Here is a 14,807-nt window from a genome sequence, read left to right as displayed (position 1 = left end):
CATCTATATCTCTGAATCAGAGGGAGCCAAAGTAGACCCAGAATCCATCTTTTTAGGATGTCCACATCAAATGCATTTGCATTCACTTAATCTAAATGAAACTTAAATGTCAAATCAGTGGTTATCCCGAGAATCTGTCTTGGTCTTGGCCATTCTGAGCCTACATGGTTACCACTGCTCTGAAAAGAGAATGTATTCTGCATAACATCCTGAAGTAATTTGTGGTATCTCTATTCTACAGGGCATGGACATCAAGTAATAAAACAGACATTCAGACTCCACTGGTACCATCCGAGGTGCTCTCAAATGACTTTGGCAGAAATTGCACTGAGCAGAAAACATCGTAAAACAAAACAAAGAAATAATCAGTTGGCAGCCAGTAGAATCTTTCAGCAAACAACACGAATCAAGAATGAACTAAAAGTGTACACAAATGTTCCATTTTTTCATATCGACTGGAAACAAGTTAAAGGGCACAGCCTATTGAGAAACTATGCGCTCAAGTATGGAAATAGTTACAGTGACCCATCAGCAATGAGTACGGCCCAGAAAAAACACACTGATGAGAAACCTTATGCATGCATTGAATCTGGGAAATGTTTCAGGTACCCATCATTAATGTATAGGCACCAGCAAAAACACACAGGTGATAAACCACACACGTGTTCTGAGTGTGAGAAAAGTATTAGTTTTCCATTGTTACTGTATAGGCATCAGCAAATACACAGAGGTAAGAAATCATATTCATGTGATGAATGCGGAATGAAATTTAGTCAAAAAATCAAATTAACCCGACACACACAAAAACACGTGGGTGCATCGCCTGTAGCATCTCCTAGCTATGGGGCGTATGTCACTAAGTGTGGATGGGAAGGGTAAAGATTGTGTTAAACTCTGGGCACCTTTAATGCATCTCCTCACTCACGACATGAGAGAAGTGACATGCCCAAAATATTTACAGATCCTCAAGCTTGTCCCCCTGGAGCCCTTGGGCCCCTTTCAATCTTAGGTGGATTTTGCAGATACCCGATATGAATGATGGAGGGTCTTCAACTATTGATGGAACTGGTGCAGAGGTGGGTGGGGGGAGGGAATAGGAGGTGGGAGTTGTTTAGTTAGATTGTCCTCTTCTTTGATTTGCTTTTTTGCCCTTACCGATGTCCATAAATAGGTAATCAGTATGACAGTCCTACTCGCTGTCCGTTACTGTGTTAATCCTTCACGTTGTATGTCTTAAAGCGATGCTTTGGTATTCATTTTTGCTCTGCCGGCCTTAGGATGTAGGCAGGACGCTGTGTACTATGATTCTGATTTCCGAATAATAAAAATCATTGACTCTAAAAAAAAATGTGGGTGAAAAAGCACAGCTGTGCTCAGAATGTGGAAAGACTTTTAGTTTCCCAGAAGCATTGATTCAGCACTTTCAAATTCACACTGGAGAGAAACCATATACATGTTCCGAGTGTGGGAAGAGTTTTAGGGCCCGATGGTCGTTTGATACACATCAATGAATACACACTGGAGAGAAGCTATATTCATGTAAGGAGGATGGAAGGTGCTTCACTCACTTTTCGGGACTAACTCGACATGAACAAAGACACACTAGTGAGAATCCCTCCAAATGCAGTGAATGTGGAAACAGATTCAACTCAACATGATTGCGACATCACCAGCGTACACACACTGGTGAGAGACCATTCGAGTGCACCGTGTGCTGGAAAGGTTTTAGGGAACTGTCACCTTTGTGCACGCACCAGAGTATACACACCGGTGAGACCCCATTTGTTTGTACAGAGTGTGGGAAGGCTTTCCGATTAAAAGCAACATTGCAGCGACATCAGTGGAAACATACTGGTGAAAAACCATATAAATGTACAGAGTGTGGGAAAGGTTTGAGTGACCTGTCATCACTGTATAATCACCAATTAATACACACAGGTGAAAAGCCATTTCACTGCAGTGAGTGTGGGAAGGCTTTCAGATTAAAGACTTCTTTTCAGCAACTTAAACAAATTCACACAGGTGAAAAAACATACTCCTGTTCCGATTGTGGGAAAGCTTTTAGATTGAAAGCATGTTTTATGCAACACTAACAAATACACACAGGTGAAAAACCTTATGTATGTTCAGAATGTGGGAAAGCTTTCAGATTGAAAGTATTATTGCAGCATCACCAGTGGAGACACTGGTGAAACTGCATATACATGTATTGAGTGTGGAAACATGTTCAGATTTCAAAGATCATTCCAGCAACATGTGGAAAAGTAAATTTTGCCATGTTATATGTGCCTACGTGTTCCCCATCTTATGTTATATGTGCATGATCGATATGCATGTATCCCCCTATGATCGATTAAAGACGCAATTATAGTTGTGTCCAGCTCTAGTATGCCAGTTTCCAGTTCTCGTGAAAGCAACGAGTATTAGGCCTATGTTGCCACGTTTCACAGTGTGCACGTTAATTCAGTAAATGTCCCCGTTTCTAGGCCTCAAAAGGGCCCGGACACCAGATTCAAGCTCCTGTCTCCTGAAACCTCTCCGAGGAGCGATACAGCCCCCACCTGCATCCCTGACCCTTCACTTCCTTTCGCGCAGCACAGTGCCCGGCCCGGCCTGGCTCTGCCTGCCAGTCTGCCAAGAGTATGTTATGCTTCTAGTTATCAGTCCAGCCCTCCTTCTCTGCATTCCTAAACTACTGAATCGCATCAATACTTTCAGCCATAGTCTAGCCTTTCTGTCTCCATGCAAGAGAAATACTGTATTATATTCATAGGATATTCCTAGCACACGTAATACATGAAGAATAATGCATGCACCAGCCTTAGTGTCAAGTAGCCTTTACCCTGATAACTTTTTGGATTCTATCAACATGTACCCCAAACACCAGATACCAGATATGCCTTAGGTACATGTCGTCCTGACACCGCAGACTTTAGTCTCCTCTTCTAGTGCAGAAGTCATAGCCCCCAGTTCTCCCTGGTAACACGTCATTGCCCGTTTGCGCGCACCACTAGGTTAAAGGTCCCAGCTACTCAGGTAGCCCCCTCCATGTTTCCGCCCCATTTATGACACTTCTGTTACGTTTACATCACATGTCTATGTATACGCCCTGTACACGCCTTCTTGTTACATCATTTTGCCCTTATCTTTCGCGACTGCTACGAGTTACGCCTACTGTTACGCCTACTGTATTGAATGTAATGTAATTGTATTGGTATATATATATTGTGTACTGTTACTGAAAGCTGCTCATGCCATCCCTGCCATTTTCCCTGCCCCCGGCAGCTGCCTTCTTGCCTTCCTTCCTATTTTATTTCAGGCTGTCCCGTTCCAGTCCCTTCCTTTTTGCCTGAATAAAATCCTTCTGACTCGGATACATCGGATCCTGCCTCTTATTTATTGAGCTATCTGTTATTTGTATATCTTGTCAAAAAAAGTACCGGTAATTAATTATTTATTTACCACATAATGGCGCCCGAATAGGTACCTGCCCTTTCCCCACGCGCCGGCGAAGCCACGCAGGCCCCCTGACCCTCTGCAGCCGTGACGGAACCATACCGTGCACGTGCAGATATTTCTGCTTCAAGTATCCCTCAGGCCCACGGAGGAGACGGAGGTTGCGGTCCAGCATCCAGACGAGGCGGTGTGGAACGCGGCGAGTCCCGACCAGAGCCCAAGCCGAGAGTGCAAGGTCCGAAGTATCTGGAGGCCCACCTGTAACCGAAGTTTCCGAAGTTCGTAGTCCGACGTCGTAGTGGTCCAGTCCAGTCCAGTCCGAGGCCTTCCAGTTTCTGCTTTCCCGGTGAGTACCGTCACAGGGGGGTATCTAGACAGGAGCATTAGTTTGCTCCTGGTCCGATGGGTTTGGGTACACAGATCCAGCACGAAGTATCCACTTAGGTGGGTACGGGTCCAGACGTGTCTCTTTATGGGACCGGTATGTTCTGTACTGTTTTAGCAGTGCATCCAGTATTTCTAGTAAGTTCAGTTCTCAAGAAATTCATGCGTTCTGTTTTCAGTGTATCAGGTAGTATTCTGTTCGAACTGTTATTCATGTATTTTTATGTCGTGGTATGAAAGTTTGTCTGCTATGTTATTACTGTGATTATTGTATATTGTATTCCAAGTGTATTCCCGTAATGCCTCTGTTTTCCAAGTTACGTCAGTTAAAGACCAGAAAAGGGCTGCTTGAAGAAGCAGTCCCTGTCCCTCCTAGGGACAGTCCAGGACATTTTATGTATCACAAGCATGGCTTAGATGCCATAATATATCTAGACTTATGGTCAGATTACACTAAAGATCTCGAAGAGAAATATAGATGGCCTGTATCAGGTACATGGGATGCCGAGTGCATCATGCGAGTAGAAGAAGCATTATGGAAAAAGAAAGCCAGACAGTCCCAGAAAGACGCCATCGAGTTATGGCGCAAAGAATCTCATAAAAGAACCGAAAAAGAATTCAGAAAGACAAAATCAAGTAGAGAATCCTCAGAGAAAGCCCAAGAAAGGGAATTAATAGAAGAAGGTGAACGAGTTAGAGCAGAACAGTCAGACAGACAGAGAAATGCCCTTATTAAGGGTATGTATCCTCTTCTTGCCGAAGGCTTGCCAAAAGCAACCCCGGAAGCACCCTGTAATTTTCCGCCGCCATTGGTCCCGATTAAGCTACGTCATAAACCGACTGCAGCTGATATTTTTCTTTCGTCCTATTTGGACGATACCGTTCCAGAATATGCAAATCCTGTTCCGCCTGCTCCCGTTAATAATGTAATTCCTGCTCCTCCAGCCACTGGTCCCGTGGGTCCAGTTAATGTTGCAGTACCTGTTACAGCACCCCCGGCCCAGTCCACTGTACATGTACCCGTTTCATCAGTCACCTTATCAGCCCGTACAGTATTCCCCGACGATTCTAGTTTAGGAGCCGCGGGGGGAGGTTCTCCTCGTACCCCGCCTCAACCAAGACGTATGACGCTACATGAACTAGCGTTACAGCGTACGCCAAAAGTGACTACATACGCAGATCTTAAGCGAAACATTACTGATTGCGCATATGATCCAGTACCAGGCGAGGATCACATGCTCCTGTATTCAATACGTTTAAGACGGGTTGCCAACTTTTTGGTCACCCTGCCAGACATGAAAGAACATCTAGATAGAATATATTGTTTTATCCGTACAGGGGAGAATCCAGGAAGTATTCACGAAGCTATGGCACACAGAAAGGTCGATATTCAAAGTATGATTCTGCAATTTATGATTAACTGTTTAATAAGAGAACAAGATTACCCTGATAAAGACAAGGAAGAAATGAAAGTCCTGACTAGGTGGAGTGACAATATAGCCGAGGGAAAACACAAGACACAAAATAGTATAGAGAGTATGTACAGGAAAATCCGTAAAGAAATTGTAAGTATACACGAGAAAGAGAGAGTAAGTAGAGCAACCGAGAAAGAGAATGACTCTTCCAGTGAAGAGGTAGACAGCGAGAATCCTGCCAGAATAGCGTATGTAGGTAGAACTAGACTTTCCGACCGACATTCACGCCTAGACTACAAGAAAGTTTTTCCCTCTCCAGTACCAGAACAATGTTCTCTAGAACAAGTATTCCAGACTACAGATAAAATCCTGAAATCACTAATAGGTTATAGTGAGCTCAGTACCATGCATGAACAAGAACTAGCCCGATCAGCAGTCCGGTGGACTACTGATTCTACCACTTTTCCTGACGAAATAGTGGCTCAAACGTTTCTGAAACTGCCCCCAGCCGAGCAGCGACTGGTGGGTATGTATATGATCCAGCACCTCATCACACTGTATGAGGATCAGCATTCCGATCCAGGTCCCCTACATGATGTATTAAACGAGTTACTCCAGTACAGATGGAAAGGTCTAGGTACCGATTTAATTAGTATCATTCTAGAACAGCGCCACAAATACCGAACGTTTCTGAACCCACATTTTGTTCACGCCCCACCCCCAGAAAGTAAATCATTCTACATAGACAGACAGAATCCGTTACGAGAAGTACATCCAGTCAAGAAAGAGGGTGGTGGTCTAGAACGAGTATTTGTTTACACCCCTATTACAAAGATGGAACTCTTAGAAATGAAGAAGTTAATTCCCTGTCATGACAAAGATCCAGCAGGGTTCCACCGTGAATTAAAGGACATGCTCCGTATGGGAGAATACACGTATCCAGATATCATTAAAATGTTAAAGGTCCTGTTGCCTGCGGGCATATATGAAAAACTCAAAGAAAAAGAATGGGAGGTGGGAGAGAAAAAGATAGATTGGACAGCTCTAGAAGCTGAAGATAATACACGAGTACCAGGTACCGGTCTTGGGGAGAAAGCTAAAGAATTGCCCGAGTTATTGATACAAGTTTTGCCAAGATTACTAGCCACGAAAAAGGAAGACTGGGATGCCATCTCAGCCTGTAAACAGAAACAAGACGAAGATACTAGTGATTTTTATTCTAGATTTGAGAAATGTTTTATTATTAATAGTGGTCTGAAAACAAGTAGTGAATCATACCCTCATCTTTTTGTTACCAAACTAGTCGAGAATTCAAGTCCACAAGTTAAAAATCGAGTACTGAAAGTCGAAAGTACCTGGCAAGCTAATTCTCCATCACAGATGCTCCAGATGCTCCAGTACCACCAGAACAGAATCAGGGAGGAGCAGGAACACGAAAGGAGACATATGAAAGACACGAAAATGAAAGTATTAGTTGCACAATCTGTTCCCCAAGACAGTCAGAAGAGGGGTACGAATCAAGTCAGTCATCCTGCAGTTCCTGTTAAAGGGACATGCAATTATTGTAAACAGCCCGGTCATTTTATAAGTGAATGTGCAGTTCTGAAACACAACATTGCTACTGGTAAGACTAAAGAAAGACCACGTCCGCCTAGACAAGAACAAGTTTCACAAACTTCTCAGCCACCACAGAATGCACAACAGACAGTTACCGTACCGCAGCCTATAGCTGCAACACAGCACGTTACACAACAGATGTACCAGTATGCCCAGACAGAATATCCAGATTATCAGCCGTATTCATGAAACAGCCTAGAGAGGGAGGTAGGCTTGCCTCTCATCGAGATACCTGTAGATCAAGAGGGTCCCTATGTACACAGTCAAGTATTAGGGAAAGACAGAAAGTTTCTGATTGATACAGGGGCAAGTAGGACTACTATCAGTCATGACGAGGTTCCAGGGGCTCCGCTCTCAGGCTCTAGAAATGTTTCCCTTGGATTTTCAGGAAAGCCTATCGTTAATGAAATATCGAAACCAGTTTCCCTAGAAGTTGGTCCATTGTCTCGAACTACAGATTTGTTACTCACGAAGTCTTGTCCAGAAAACTTGTTAGGCATTAAGACATTGAAAGAGTTAGGAGCAGTTATATGCTGCTCTCCAGAAGGAGTACGTCTGTTCCTCAGAGACTTCAAAGGTCATTATGTATTACGTGATTTTGATCCAAGATTATTGAATGTACCACAGCATTTATGGGCGCATGGTCCAACTGATGTAGGTTGTATGCATATCACACCCCATCGTGTGACTCTGAAACAAGGTGTTGTTCTACCACGAATCCGACAGTACAAATTGCCACCTGAGGCTGTAGCAGCCTTATCCAAAATTATTGACGAGCTCATTGCTCAAGGAGTGGTTGTAGAAACTGACTCCAATGTATGTAATTCTCCTATCATTCCAATTCTGAAACGTACTGATCCAAATGCACCTCCAGTTTATCGATTAGTAATTGACCTTCGAGAGCTTAATAAATGTATCATTCCCCAATACCCAGTAGTTCCCGATATTTCTTCTCTATTGACAGCCATTGATTCCGAAGCCGCGTTCTTTACAGTTATTGATCTCAAGAACACATTTTTCAGTGTTCCCATTCATCCAGACAGCCAGTTCCTTTTCGGTTTCTGTTTAAATGGAAGGAGCTATACATTTACACGAGCTCCTCAAGGTTTCACAGAAAGTCCTAGCATTTACAGTCAAGCACTTAAAAGACAACTAGACAATATTCACATGCCAGCTGCCACTGCCCTGCTCCAGTATGTCGATGATCTACTGATCACAGCCCGTTCTGAACGTGACTGCGAGGGTGCGTCACTTACAGTCCTGTATTTTCTGGCCGAGATGGGGCACAAGGTGTCCCCTTCCAAATTACAATTCTGTGTCCAGCAAGTGGTCTACTTAGGACACTTACTGTCCAAGAGGGGTAGGCAGTTGACGCCTGACCGTATACAGTTAATAGCATGTCTTCCACAGCCCAAGACCCAGAAGGAGGTACGAGCTTTTATCGGCCTCACTTCTTACTGTAGACAATGGATTCCTCAGTATGCATTTCTAGCCAAGCCACTGATATAGTTAACGACACAGGAGGCAGCCGTATCGACTGTCCTCCCTTGGACCCAGGAACATACACTTGTTTTCAATGAGTTAAAGAAAGCTTTATGTAATGCACCTGTTCTAGCAACACTGAACTACAGTAAGCCTTTTACACTTTTTGTTACTGAACGTGAAGGTACTGCATTATCTGTTCTCACACAAGATCAAGCAGGACAATACAAGCCCTGTGCTTATTTTTCTAGCACATTAGATCCAGTAGCCCAGGCTTTGCCTGCGTGCCTCAAGTCAGTTGCAGCCACAGCTCTAGCTATCAGACAAAGTGATTCCATAGTGTTAGGACACTCCCTGACAGTACAAGTTCCACACTCCGTGGAAGTTCTTTTAAACAGAACCCAGACTCAGCACTTGACAATTGCACGTTTAACAGGTTATGAACTGACACTGTTCCAGCCACACATAGAAATCAGACGCTGCAACATTTTAAATCCAGCTACACTGTTACCGTCAGTTACTTCAAATCCTGCCACACATGACTGTGTGGAAGTTGTTGACACCATGACAAAGCCAAGACAAGACTTGACAGATATTGCATTACCTGATCCCGACCTGACACTTTATGTGGATGGTTCATGTATGAGAACAAGTACAGGAGAACTAGTAGCCGCGTATGCAGTGACTACTGAAACTGAAGTTATAGAAACACATCGTATTGACACCCTGTCCGCTCAAGCAGCAGAGCTCGTCGCTCTGACCAAAGCCTGCATACGTGCCAAGAACCTGAAAGTTAACATATACACAGATTCACGTTATGCATTCGGAGTCGTACACGACTTTGGAGTGCTCTGGCAAGAAAGAGGTTTCATGACTTCTCATGGAACCAAGATCCAGCATGGTCTCCTTATTCAAGCTCTGTTAGATGCAATACATTTACCGACAGCCATCGCTATCATGAAGTGCAAAGCACATACGAAAGTCACTGACATCATTTCCCAAGGTAACGATCTAGCAGATCGAACAGCCAAGCTTACAGCTCAGACTCCAGACATTCCAGTTAACACGACACTGACACACACTCCAGAACAGACTACTTGTATGACAGTTAAGGACCCTACACAAGATGTCATAGACATACAGTCACATGCTACTCCTGATGAAATCAAGAAATGGTCCGAACAAGGAGGGGTCCAGACAGATCAAGGATGGTTGACGAAGGGAAAAGCCACATGGTTTCTCCCCGACTCTATGGTTCAAGTCATTATTAACACCGCACATAGTCCTGCACATTTAGGAGAAAAAGCCATGTTAGACAGTATTCAGAACCTTTGGTTCAACAAGCATTTACGAGCAGCAGCCAAGCAGAAAGTCCGTACCTGTATGATATGTTGTCAGTTCAATCCAGGTAAAAGTGTCCCGGTGGAACAAGGTGGTTTCCAACCTCCTGACCACCCTTTTGAAGTCCTCCAGATGGATTATATTCAGATGGAACGATGTCGAGGTTTCAAGTATGTCCTCGTAGTTGTATGCGCTTTGTCCAGGTGGACAGAGGCATATCCAGTCCCAGATTACACAGCTGCGACCACTGCCAGGCAGTTGGTTCGTGAGTTCTTTCCCCGCTATGGTTTACCTAGGGTCGTGTATTCAGATAACGGCCAGCCATTCTCATCTGAGCTCATGAAACAAGTATCCCTTCTGTTAGGGTACCAGTGGAAGTTCCATTGTGTACGCCATCCCGAAGCAGCCGGTCTCGTAGAGAGACATAACCAGACTTTAAAAATCCGCCTTGCTAAAGTATGTGCAGAGAAAGGTGTAGATTGGATAGTAGCTCTGCCAGTTGCTCTGTTTTACATGAGAATGGTTGCACATTCCAGATCAGGTCTGTCCCCGTATGAGGTCGTATTCGGCCGCCCTCCAAATATGTGGGGTAAGATTACCGATATTAACAGTAATATGCTGACAGATTACCTTGCCTCCTTGATGTCTGCACTACAATCTTGTCGTTCACAGGTTGCCGCTACATTTCCAGACAACACTGAGGTGAAACCGCATGAATTCGTTCCAGGTGATCTGGTGTTGGTTCGCAATTTTGATCGTTCAAGTCCGCTGGAGCCCCGATGGAAGGAGCCCCGCCTCGTCCTCCTCACCACCCGGACGGCAGTGAAGGTCGAGAACCGCAAAGGCTGGCTACACTCCAGCCATGTGAAGAAGTTTCACGGACTTGAGCCAAAGACATTTTTCAAGGACTGTCCAAACACAGACTCTGAACCGAAAATTCCCCTGTTAGAGAAAACTCCGCAGCAGGAGTATAAACAAAAACTGAGGTCTAGTAAAATAAGTCAGCCAGTTTAATTGTCTAAGTCCCTCTCGGGTGAAACGGTTAGACAGGTTCCTGACATGTATGAGACAGACCCACACAGTGAGAGAGTTAGTCAAAACTCTTAAAGATGCATTATCGTTTTATTCTTTTTGTTATTCTTGAGCCTTATGGTTACATGCACAAGTTATGCTTTACATTTATGTTTTCCTATTTCACATGTACATATGTTTTCTAATGCTACAGTAGAGCACACATTTAGTGATCTGCCTCCCCACGAGTTATCTTATCGTCTTGCTATGCGTAATAATAGTTTTATCCGAATGTTGCATTATTCACACCAGACCAGCAATGCCACTAATTGTTGGGTATGTGGTCGGCTTCCCCCTTTCCAGACACCGAAGGGAGTTCTGCCACTCTTTCCTTATCCGTTTTCACATAATGGTTCGTGTGGAGCATGGTCCACGTTAACGTCATCTTCGACTGATATGTCCCTTCTGAATAGAACATGTTTCCCAGACAAGCAAGGTCTTTCCCATAGAACAGGGTTAGATCTAGAAAATGAAGTATATGATTTAGGTAATTATTCCTCGAATTTTATGGTCTTGAATGTTCAATCCGATACTACTCCAGATTTGCCTGCTATTTCAGTTCTACCAGTCAAAGGCGAATTATGTGTCAGAAAGAATGGTTCCGCACATGTAGGACATAGTGATTGTACTACCATTGTCGAGTATAGTGACAGTGGGAAATCTATTTTCAAAGCTTCACGTCATTCTTATTTTGTTTGTGGTCAGACCGCATATGTTCGTCTGCCCCTCGATTGGGAGGGAACATGTTACATTGCCTTCCTACTGCCACCAGTTTTTCTAGCTCCATCTGATTATCACAGAAACACACATCTAGTACACGTTAGACATAGAAGGGAGATCGAGTCCCCAATTGTCGATCAAACTGAAACTACTCTAGAACAATATCAAGATTTCAATAAAGGTTTCTTCTTCTTTATAGGACCTGTCCAGAATAGTAAGTTAATACGTAGGTTAACCAGAACCCTTGAAGCAGTAGTGAATGAGACTACTTCTGCTCTAGGTAACTTAACTGAAGAGCAATCTGCTATGAGATTTGTCGTGCTCCAAAATCGTCTCGTTCTTGACGTCATACTGGCCGATAGAGGAGGAGCTTGTAGAGTCATCGGATCTAGTTGCTGCATTTTCATTCCTAATAACGTGCCGTCTGTTTATTCAGCTATAACCAGACTTCATAAAATTGCCCATCAGTTACACCAGAATCCAGGCACCTGGACATGGTCCGGTTGGCTCTGGAGTATAATATCTGCCTGGGGATGGAAAGTATTGTCATTCCTAGGTATAGCAGTAATGATCATATTCAGTTGCTGCCTCTGTTTACAATGTGGCCCTGCGATTTGCGGCATGTGTGCTACCTCTTGTATTCCTAGTCCTAAATCCCGTTCCAAGACAATTCGAGACGAGCAAATGATGCTATATGAAATGATAGATGGTATCATGAATATAGATGTTTCCTGATGGAAACGTAGGGCACAAGGAGGGAATGTGGAAAAGTAAATTTTGCCTTGTTATATGTGCCTACGTGTTCCCCATCTTATGTTATATGTGCATGATCGATATGCATGTATCCCCCTATGATCGATTAAAGACGCAATTATAGTTGTGTCCAGCTCTAGTATGCCAGTTTCCAGTTCTCGTGAAAGCAACGAGTATTAGGCCTATGTTGCCACGTTTCACAGTGTGCACGTTAATTCAGTAAATGTCCCCGTTTCTAGGCCTCAAAAGGGCCCGGACACCAGATTCAAGCTCCTGTCTCCTGAAACCTCTCCGAGGAGCGATACAGCCCCCACCTGCATCCCTGACCCTTCACTTCCTTTCGCGCAGCACAGTGCCCGGCCCGGCCTGGCTCTGCCTGCCAGTCTGCCAAGAGTATGTTATGCTTCTAGTTATCAGTCCAGCCCTCCTTCTCTGCATTCCTAAACTACTGAATCGCATCAATAGTTTCAGCCATAGTCTAGCCTTTCTGTCTCCATGCAAGAGAAATACTGTATTATATTCATAGGATATTCCTAGCACACGTAATACATGAAGAATAATGCATGCACCAGCCTTAGTGTCAAGTAGCCTTTACCCTGATAACTTTTTGGATTCTATCAACATGTACCCCAAACACCAGATACCAGATATGCCTTAGGTACATGTCGTCCTGACACCGCAGACTTTAGTCTCCTCTTCTAGTGCAGAAGTCATAGCCCCCAGTTCTCCCTGGTAACACGTCATTGCCCGTTTGCGCGCACCACTAGGTTAAAGGTCCCAGCTACTCAGGTAGCCCCCTCCATGTTTTCGCCCCATTTATGACACTTCTGTTACGTTTACATCACATGTCTATGTATACGCCCTGTACACGCCTTCTTGTTACATCATTTTGCCCTTATCTTTCGCGACTGCTACGAGTTACGCCTACTGTTACGCCTACTGTATTGAATGTAATGTAATTGTATTGGTATATATATATTGTGTACTGTTACTGAAAGCTGCTCATGCCATCCCTGCCATTTTCCCTGCCCCCGGCAGCTGCCTTCTTGCCTTCCTTCCTATTTTATTTCAGGCTGTCCCGTTCCAGTCCCTTCCTTTTTGCCTGAATAAAATCCTTCTGACTCGGATACATCGGATCCTGCCTCTTATTTATTGAGCTATCTGTTATTTGTATATCTTGTCAAAAATAGTACCGGTAATTAATTATTTATTTACCACAAACACCTGAAAATTCACAAAGGAGTAAAACTGTTTGCATGTCAAGACTGTGGGAAGTCTTTTAAGGTTAAAGGACTCTTTCCGGAAACACCAACAAATGCACACAAGCAAGAAACTGTACACATGTCCAGAATGTGGGAAGGCATTCAGATTAAAAGGCTCTTTTCAGAAACACCAACACATTCACACAACCATGCGGGACTCAGTCACTTGAACAAAATATTTCATGCAAGTAAATGATGTAATCCAATCACAGTTCCGATTTTAGCATAAGCTTTTAACTTCAGCTTTTTAAGTATTTATCTTTTTCTATATACAAGAAATTGTTTCATTGTTGATTGTAATGATTTTAATTAATTATACAGTCAATAAAAAAATTAAACACATTCACACAGGGGAGAAACCATACACCTGCTCAAAATGTGGAAATGCTTTCAGATTGAAAGAATCATTGCAGTTACAACAATGGAGGCATACTGGTGAAAAACCATATAATTGTAGAGTGTGACAAGAGTTTCAGTCGGCCAGCGTCATTGCATATACACCAGGTGAACACAGGAAATTAACTATGTCAAATTACCAAGATATGTATGGGAGCTGCAGATCACAGTGCGGTACTCTGGCAGGATAGCCTTAACCCTGCATCCATCTGATTTATAAATTGTGCACTAATATTACTTATATTAATAGTTCTACACAGCGAATAACTGCAGTATAAAATGCTATATAAACAAGCATTGCCAAAGCTAATATGTCTGGGATGCATTTTATAAGCCAGAAATACTTGGAATTTCAGTAGTCATCAATTGCACTGAATTTGTATTTCAGCAGAGACCCAGCCACAGGAGAGAAGCCAGATGTGTTGTAACTTGGTTGCTAGACATCAAAGGTTGGTTCTTTAAATGAAACAACACAAGGAATGGCTCTTTTGTTATGCCTTGAAATGTATTTTATTTTTCCCATTCATTTAAATAAAATGTCCAGTTGTGAAAAAATATATGCTCTTTGTACACAGTTCATGCAGAGTACAAAGAACTTAATTTGACATAAAGTGTGATTATTGGGTCTGCTTTTTGCTATAAACAGTCCCTTGTGCACTGCATTAGAGCAGCTTCGTAGGAGGTGGATTGATGAACCAAGCAGCCATAGCATGAGTTGAGAGCTGTGTACCTGCTCATATTCCCGCAGAAAGTGAGTTCAATCACGGAGCCGTTTGGACAGTCAAACATGTCCTCTGGTTTGAGATTTGTTGCACAAACAAGTAGAGCTAGCCTGGAATAACGCGCTGTAGGTGGAGTGTAATATGGAGTTTTTGTTAAAGAAGGTGGATCCTGAGCAAGAACAGGAAGA

At 43.4% G+C, this 14,807-nt stretch overlaps 1 pseudogene; it reads left to right on the top strand.

The window, feature by feature from the left end:
- Positions 1-286: 286 nt before the first annotated feature.
- Positions 287-14,023, top strand: LOC144774151 (uncharacterized; annotated as a pseudogene).
- Positions 14,024-14,807: the final 784 nt, after the last annotated feature.

This window comes from Lissotriton helveticus, chromosome 8, assembly GCF_964261635.1.
Source record: "Lissotriton helveticus chromosome 8, aLisHel1.1, whole genome shotgun sequence".
In the NCBI taxonomy this organism is placed as follows: Eukaryota; Metazoa; Chordata; class Amphibia; order Caudata; family Salamandridae; genus Lissotriton; species Lissotriton helveticus.
Note: the sequence above shows the minus strand (reverse complement) of the source record. Positions and strands in the feature narration are given on the sequence as shown.